At 41.9% G+C, this 7,583-nt stretch overlaps 1 pseudogene; it reads left to right on the top strand.

The window, feature by feature from the left end:
- The first annotated feature begins 2,356 nt into the window (after window positions 1-2,356).
- On the top strand, window positions 2,357-3,291 carry LOC102930244 (annotated as a pseudogene).
- Window positions 3,292-7,583: the final 4,292 nt, after the last annotated feature.

The following is a 7,583-nucleotide window of genomic DNA, read 5'->3' as shown; positions in this document are numbered from 1 at the left end:
AACAGAAGGTCTAGCAATTAAGGTGCATGGAAGACTAGAGGCCTTCATAGATAGCATGGAATTGGATGGATTCCTTCCCCTCCCTTTTTTTTCTTTTGCTATGTTTTTTTTAAATGAAACTTCCTAGAATTTTAAAAAGAATATTAATTTTGGGCATAGTTAAATACTCAGTTGTCAGGAAATGCCAATGCTAGGTTGCACACCCAACCTTAACTCTGCCTCTTTTCTCAAGAGCATTACAATAACATTTTTAATTCATAGACTCATAGATTTTAAGGCCAGAAGGGACCATCATGATCACCTAGTTAGTCTGACCTCCTGGACACCACAGACCGCAGAACCTCCCCACATCCACTCCTGTAATAGACCCTTAACCTCTGGCTGAGTTACTGAAGTCCTCAAATCAATATTTAAGGAATTCAAGTTACAGAGAATCCACCACTTACACTAGTTTAAACCAGCAAGTGACCCCACGCTGCAAAGGAAGGCAAAAAACCCCAGGGTCTTTGCCAATCTGACCCCAAATATGGCAATCAATTGGACCCTGAGCATGCCAGCAATACCCACCAGCCAGACACCTAAGAAATAATTCTGTGGTAACCCAGAGTCCTCCCTATCTAATGTCCTATCACTGGCTGTTGGAGATATTTGTTGCTAGCAATCAGACTGGCTACATGCCATTGTAGGCAGTCCTATCGTACCATCTCCTCTCTAAACTTATCAAGTGCAGCCTTGAAGCTAGTTAGGTTTTTGGCCCCCACTACTCCCTTTGGAAGGCTGTTCCAGAACTTCACTTCTCTGATGGTTAGAAACCTTCATCTAATTTCAAAACTAAACTTGTTGATGGCCAGTTTATGTCCATCTGTTCTTGTGTCAACATTGCTCTTTCTCAAAAAACCCCCATATTCTGTAATACTAGATTGATGTTTTATTGTATGAATATCACACCACTTTCTACAGCCATGTTCAGCCCCTTCTTTATACGCATGCACACGAAATCATGTTCCTGTAATGGACTAATATAATTTGAGGGTCAATGGCACTGCTATAATGCCGGATGGGGAAGGATTAACCCCATAATATGTGAATATTTTTGAGAGTTTTAAATGTTTTCCCATCTCAACTCACGATAAAAAGTAGAAATCTTGAAACTATTCATGAACTGGAACCCCCCCCCTTTTTTAAATTTGTTTCTTTTTATTTCATTTCAGAACAATAATTTCAAAGCATTTCATTTTGATTTTAACCTTAAAAAATAACTGTTATTCAGTCTGATTTTGAAACAAAATGTCATTTCAAACCAGAAAAATCAGAATTTTTCATTCTGAAAAAGTCAAAGCCAAATGTTTGAACAATGTCTAAACTTTTCTGTCTCTGTGTTTTTGAATCAGGAAATGTGTTGAACTTGACACTGTTCTGTGAACAGTTTTGGTTTTGACAAATTGGTATTTTTTGAAGAAAAATGGTTTGCTGAAAAATGCCTGAGCAGCTCTAACCATTAACATTATTGACCCATTGAGCACAATGAGAGTTGAAGGTGCTTGATTCAAAACCTCCTAAAGTCAGTTGGAGTCTATCTATTGACTTAAATATACTTTGGATCAGGCCCCAATGCGGAAAACACTATCCTTTATTTTTCAGGCTGCATAACTTTTGTCGCTTATGTTTCCTGATTAATGGACTTAATTTCGACTGTTACACTGGGGGAGCTTGTACACAGAATTGACCCTTGCAGTCTGCTGTTTTGAAAGCAATCAGTATAATTCTGGTTGGACAAGTTCAAGTAAATGGAGCTCTGCATAACTCCACAGGTGTAAATAAAATGTCATCTAACAAACGGTCACAGCTGAAGGACACCTGGGTTGTTTACAGATGATGTAGGTTAGGGTTAGGGTTGGGTGCATGGAATTTAAAAAGACAGACACCAGTTTTAATCTTTATTTTGTTCCTTTAATAAATGCCCGGAAGTTATTCTACACTCTGTGCAGCTTCTGACTAAATTATGAAGGCATTGCCAACTCCTAGAGAGAGGTCACCAGCTGAATGGAGTTTGCCACCAGCCCATGATAGTATGTAAACAAACATCAGTTTGTTAGGAGGGTGACATACTGTGTCCACTGCCTATCATGCAGACCAATATAATCTCATTGTTTGCTTGTGCTCCCCTGATCTATCTTTCTGTAAACATTTGTTGTCTCTTATCTTATAAATACATTGTAAGCTCTTCAGGATAGGGACCGTCCTTTTGTTCTGTTTTTGTACAGTGCCTAGCACCATCTGGTCCTAGGTGCTAATGCAATACAAATAATATATAATAATATTTATTATCCAGGCAGCTAAGAATCAAGCTAAGCCAATGTCTGGAAACAATGACACAATGGTGACTAGGTTCATTCTCATTGGACTAACAGATCATCCAGAGTTTCAGGTCCCGCTTTTTGTAGTGTTTTTACTAATCTATTTTATCACTCTGCTGGGGAATTGAGGGATCATCTTGGTCATTCAGATCAATCCCCAACTCCACACGCCCATGTACTTCTTCCTCAGCAACTTGTCCTTCTTAGATGTCTGCTATTCCTCCACCATTGCTCCCAATATGCTGGTTAATTTCTTAGTGGAAAGCAAAGCCATTTCTTATAGTAGGTGTATTACACAATATGGCTTTTTTGCTGTATTTGCCACCACTGAGATGTTCCTCCTAGCCATGGCATATGATCGCTATGTGGCCATCTGTAACCCACTACTCTACACAGTCACTATGACCAAGAAGGTCTGCCTGAGGCTGGTCATTGAGTCGTATTTCTGGGCTTTGTGAACTCTTTGATACACACAAGTGGGTTGTTGAGATTATCCTTTTGTGACTCCAATGTCATCAATCACTTTTTCTGTGATCTCACCCCTCTCCTGAAACTTTCCTGCAGCAACATCCATATGAATGTGATGCTAGTTTTCATCTTTGGCAGTTTGTTTGAAATAAGCACTTTTCTGATCATCATTGTCTCATACATTCTCATCATCCTAGCCATGCTGAGGATCTGCTATGCCGAGGGCAGGCGCAAAACCTTCTCCACCTGCACCTCCCACCTGACAGTTGTCACCATATTCCACGGGATGATTCTCTTCATGTATTTCCGACCCAGTTCCAGCTACTCGCTGGATACAGATAAAATGGCCTCAGTGTTCTACACAGTGGTGATCCCCATGCTGAGCCCCCTGACCTACAGCCTGAGAAACAAAGATGTGAAATGTGCTGTAAGGAAAATGATAGAGAGAAAAATGTTTACTCCATGAATTCCTATCATAGTGTAATTCAGAGTAACCAATGGGGAAGGGTGGTAGGAAAGAGGAATCCTACCATAGTTATGGAATGTGAAGCCAGGGCATTTCCATAAAGAGGTGAAAAATATCACCCAGGGTATATATTTTGTAGGTGTCCCTATTCAGTGCCCTCAGTACATTGAATTATGTAAGTTCCTAGATGTCAGTCATGTTACTAAAATCCCGATTCATCAGATCCTTGTTCAACATAGCATTTAAGCAGGTGCCTAACTTTGTCTGTTTTCCTTTCCATTGAAGTCATGCCTTTAGATACGGGGCTCTAAATTTCTGAAATATCACCAGTGCATCTTGTCATTATCACTAACTGTAAACTCAAGAATATTGCAAGGTGGGAGTAAATATTCCAGTCACCATTTCTATTATTCAGAGTTAGAGAGAACAAACAGGGGATGCTTTTGGATGCACTCTTAGGATATGTCTACACTGTAATTAAAAACCTATGGCCAGCTGACTTGGGCTCGCAGGGCTTGGGCTAAGGGGATATTTAATTACAGGTTAGATGTTCAGGTTTGGGCTGGAGCCTGGGTTCTAGGACCCTGCCAAGTGGGAGGATCCCAGACTTCAGGCTGCAGCCCTGCAAGGGCAAGCCCCAGGAGCCGGAGGTGTCTAATTGCAGTGAAGACATACCCTTAAAGTACTTCCAGCAGGGGATCTAAAATGTATTTGTGTGTGAGTCTACATGTGTGAGAGACAGTGAAAGAAAGAACCAGCCCTTGAAAGACAACAGGAAAGAATTTCAAAACTTTTTTTTTTACAGTAGAACTGATTAAAATTTACTTTAAAAAAAAAAGTCTACTTTTTGGTATAAAGATTTTTTTCCAAATTTTGAAAACTGATTTTGTTTGGTTTTGGTTTCCAAAAGCCAACTATCTTAAGTTTTCATTAAAATCAGTGAAAAAAGGTAGTGGAAACAAAAAGAAAAAAAAGTGTGTGTGGCGGGGGGGGAGTAACACTTCACAAATTTTCATGGGAAATACTTACTATTTTATGACCAGGTTTAGTTTACAGTACACAACACCTATCTTTTGGGACTACTTAACCAATGCCAGAGTATAAATGCAGCACCACTGAATTGCAATATTTTCTGGAATGGAGGACAGTGAATGCATGTGACATGCCCTGCTTATTACTATATTTTCCTGCAAGTTGCTTTATAATGACAACTGGACTACAGTATCTCCATAATGGACCAAAATTGATTTGACCAGATCTAAACAACCCAAACTTTGGGCTATTTGCCTTTGTCCCACTAGTGAAATTGATTCAAGCTGTGTGACAGGGTGGACTAGGTCCGCTGGAGGCCGCATGGCTCTGCCTCACCCTGCCCGAGAAAAGAGCAGAGGAGAAGTCCTCCAGGCAGTCTAGAGTGGCTTCAGGGTAGCAGCCAATCAGAGGGGCTACTGGAGCAACCAATCAGGGGCCAGAAGGGCTATATAAAAGGAAGCAGCAGAAGCAGAGCAGTCAGTTGCTGCCTGGAGCTTGAAGAGGAAGCACCAGGTGCCTGGCAGGCAGAGCAGCAGGACCATGGGCAGCTCACTGCAGGCAGGACTGGGCCCAGGAGACTGATCCCAGAACCTAGCCAGACTGGGCAAGGGTACCATGATGGGCCCTGCTGGTCTGGCTGAAGACTGAGCCCAGGAAGGGCTGCCAAAAAGGACATACCAACTGGGAGTACCGAGATGGCCCCGGTTGGAGTGTTAGAAAAGGCAGTGTCTCTGGGAAGGAAGCCTTGGTGCTACAGCTCCATACCAGAGGGTCTGGAGCACCCACAGGGAACAATTGGTGGGTGCTCTGCACCCACTGGCAGCTCACCTCTGCTCCGCCACCTCCTCCCCTGAGTGTGACACTTCTCCCCCTCCCTCCCAGAGCTTGCTGCTGCCAAATAGCTGTTCCGTGGCGGCAAGCGCTGGGAGGGAGGGGGGAAGAGGCGGGGCCGGGATGGGGATTTGGGGAAGGAGTCCAATGGGGCAGGGAGGGGGCAGAGTTGGGGTGGGGACTTTGGGGAAGGGGTTGGAATGGGGCAGGGCAGGAGGGGGGGGAAGGGGCCAGCACCCACCAGTGCCAGGAAAAGTTGGCACCTATGGCTAGAGAGTGCATACTGTGGAAGGGGGGACTGTGTGTGTGACTTGGCCAGAGGGCTGGGTTGGAAAAGCAATTATCCTTGTTAAAGAAAACAGGAATAAAAATAGTGGGCATAGGAATAAAAATCTCTTCTCCCATTCTCCCTCCCCCCCGCCCCCGCCCCCAACAGAACAATGTGTTTGAGGAAAATTATTCTGCACCCAAAATATGTGTCTGCCACATGAGTCTTAATTACTTAATCATGCAATTCTGCCAACAGAGCTCTTCTGAAAACTCCAGAGAACCTGGCTTGGCTTTATAAGCTATCAATAAGCACTTCATCTTAAAACGCCTTCCTTTTGTTGATGTAAATCCTTTGAATTCTCTCAATAAATGCCAGCTTTCACCTGCAGGTAGGTTTCATAAGGCTATATTTGAACCAAGCTGGGAAAAATAATGGAGCAAACCACTGTATTTTCCTGAGATGGAAGCATCTTCTTTTTAATGTAACTCTAGTTTATCTTATTTATCGATAAGGCAAAGTGAAATGTAGTTAGCAGGCCAGAAAGTTGAAATAATAATAGGAAGTAAACAGTGCAGAAATTATTCATTATGGACAAGATTCTGATATATTTACTCTTGTTGAGAGGTAACTTAATCCTCAGATTGCACCATTCATTTAAATTGATTAGTCATGAAATCAAGAATTGGGCAGCATTAAAGCTGGATGAAAAATGTAAATTATATTTTTGTGGGAAATTTCATGGATTTCCCCCCAGATTTTAGAAAAACAAAACAGCCCCCTCCTCTCTATGTAGATATTTTGGGTTTGAAAAACTATTTTTATTAAAATCTGTAGGATTTAGGTTCCAAATTTCACCATAAATTGAACATTTCCCACCCAAATATTTGGGGTTTGGATTCCTTCCCCCCCCCCCCCCCCCCCCCCCCCCCCCCCCCCCCCGCCCAAAAAACATCAGAAGTTTGTCTGCAATGAAAATTTTCAGCAAAAATGTTCATCTTGGTCAAAATGCATTTTTAATAAAATGATTTAATAAAAATATGATTTTTAAAATAAAAATATGGGTACCAATAGATCACATTCTGTTCTTCAACAAAAATGGGGCTACATAGATGACAAACAGTTTTACCAGTATTACACAAGAGTTAGGAAATACCAAAGTTAAAGGTGCCCATGCAATCTTAACTCTTTCCCCTTCTGCATATGTATTATTAGAATGCAGATAGTTTGAAGTAAATTGGAGTTTTGCCACTTGTTTTTAATGAGATCAGAGTTTAATGCAAAATATGTAAATGTCAGTAGCATAAATTCAATATATGCTACTGACATGAAAATTATCAATATATTTCTTACTGATAAAACAGAAATAAATGACAGACTAACTTTTCAGCAACACTGAAAAAATTTACATGTACTCCTAGGTACAAAATAATTACTGTATATTATGGAGGTAGTGCCAACAGATAAGGCTGAGTTTGCTTCCACTTAAGCAGAGATTAACTGTGGTGCGTTGGGATCACTGCCTTTCCTGCTGACCATATTAACTCATTGTTTCCTTGTACTCCCCCATCAATCTGTCTGTGTCCATCTGTTGCCTCTTGACATATTTAAAATATGCCCTCCATGGATCACCACTTTGTAGTGGTGGAGAGACTTGCATGTCTCAATGACCCCGAGAGCGATGCTGACTGGAGTCATGTACTCCCTTAGGGTCATCCATGGCAGAATGGTCAAGGGCGAGGTTCCAGACAAAGTGTGATCCAAGAAGTCCCTAACAGCAGAGCAGACAGAGGATAACTGCACAATGGAGGTGAAACTGTTGTATAATGTTACAACGGCTGTGAAGGTGGATGAAGGCTGCAGCAAATAGAGGATTTCCAAACATCATGATGTCCATGCCATTGTTTTCAAGTCCTCTATCTGTGAAGGGTAGTGTGGTGACTGTTGTGCAACAGTTTCCCCACTTTAAAAAGTCCCGCACAGGCATCTTCCAGTTTTTGGGCAAATAACATTTGCACAAGTCAAAAGTCCAGTGGTGATCGGTGAGTGGTGATGGGAACAGGACAGTGAAAACTGGAAGTTCCTAGTCACAGACTGACACACAGGTGGTGGGTGTGTGATAAAGTTGTCTTGCTCGAGGATTGAGGCGAGTCGAGCATCT

The sequence above is a fragment of the Chelonia mydas genome, chromosome 6, assembly GCF_015237465.2.
Source record: "Chelonia mydas isolate rCheMyd1 chromosome 6, rCheMyd1.pri.v2, whole genome shotgun sequence".
Lineage (NCBI taxonomy): Eukaryota > Metazoa > Chordata > Testudines > Cheloniidae > Chelonia > Chelonia mydas.
This window is presented reverse-complemented; position numbering and strand designations above follow the sequence as displayed.